Here is a 1,299-nt window from a genome sequence, read left to right as displayed (position 1 = left end):
TTCATGAATCTGTTTTTAAATTATTCAAAATTGTTGCAACTTTGAAATCGAAATTTCCAGAATAGAATCAAGCTACGTACCCTTAAAGTTTTTATTTTTATTCAAATATTGAATGAAATATATCTTGTTAATACAAAAAAAGTTATATTATATTTACATTCATTATTAAATCCTGAGTGTCTCAATTATATAGTAACACAGCGTCCAATAAGTCTAAGTGGATCCCCTTTGGATCGCCGCACAGTGTGCTAAAACAGAAACTAACCGATATTTTCGGAACCAGTACAGATATTGATATGAAATTTTCATAATATATAGCTTTAAAATATAGCCTGCCGGTATAATCTAACCTAACCTATATTATAGTTCATTATAGTAACATTTATTTCATTAGCATAAAAATTACTTAGTAATTCTTAATGCATATTAAAATTTTGCTCAGAAGTGCGCATATATAAAAAGTTTATTAATGCTTAAAGTTCACAATTATGAGGCAAAATCTTATTCATCTGCGTAATGTGTGGTTGCTCTTTGATAATTAATACTTTATGCTACTTAAAGTTTAACGATTTGTAAGGCAAGAAAACAGCAATTAACCGCTGCAGGCTCATGCGAAGCAACGCGTATATCCGCCGGAAGTGGCTTTATGATGTGTCTGATGCAGAGCTGTGCAAAATCAATTAAATTACAAATTAAATTACAATTACAGAGTAATTATAATTGATAATTGAATTTCCAGATTATATGTGTAATTTAATTGAAAACCTCAATTACGAATTACAGTATAATCTTAATTTGTAATTTAGTTTCTGAATTACAGTCATAATTGAAATTGAAAAACCAAATTTCAAATTACGTGTAATTTGCAAAAATAATCTAGAGAAGAAGAAGCATTGAAACTTCTGAGAGATGATAAACGAATTGAAACTATGGTTTTATTTTGGGTTGTAAGTGGCCCGCATTTTGTTTGCGCCTTCATTCATAGTATTTTGTTGGGTTGCTTGTTTTTGTTTTTTACATTTGGTGTGTAGAAGTGTTCCATTAGAACTTCAAAGCAGATCAAGAGGCAGAAAAATTTTTTCTTTTGTATGCAAATCGAAATCTGAATATGTTGCATTGTTGCTTTTTTCATGAAGTTGTCAATTTAATATTGCTGTTTTTTTTTTGTATTTCTGTCTTGTGCAGTGATCGAAAATATGTATTTAGAAATGTGTATACTTCTTTCATTTGTTCGGTTGCGTGTGTACTTTTCTATGCTTTTGCTCTATGATATTTGTTTGTTTTGCTTGTATGTTTTTT

The sequence above is a fragment of the Teleopsis dalmanni genome, chromosome 1 (assembly GCF_002237135.1).
Source record: "Teleopsis dalmanni isolate 2A chromosome 1, ASM223713v2, whole genome shotgun sequence".
Lineage (NCBI taxonomy): Eukaryota > Metazoa > Arthropoda > Insecta > Diptera > Diopsidae > Teleopsis > Teleopsis dalmanni.
This window is presented reverse-complemented; position numbering follows the sequence as displayed.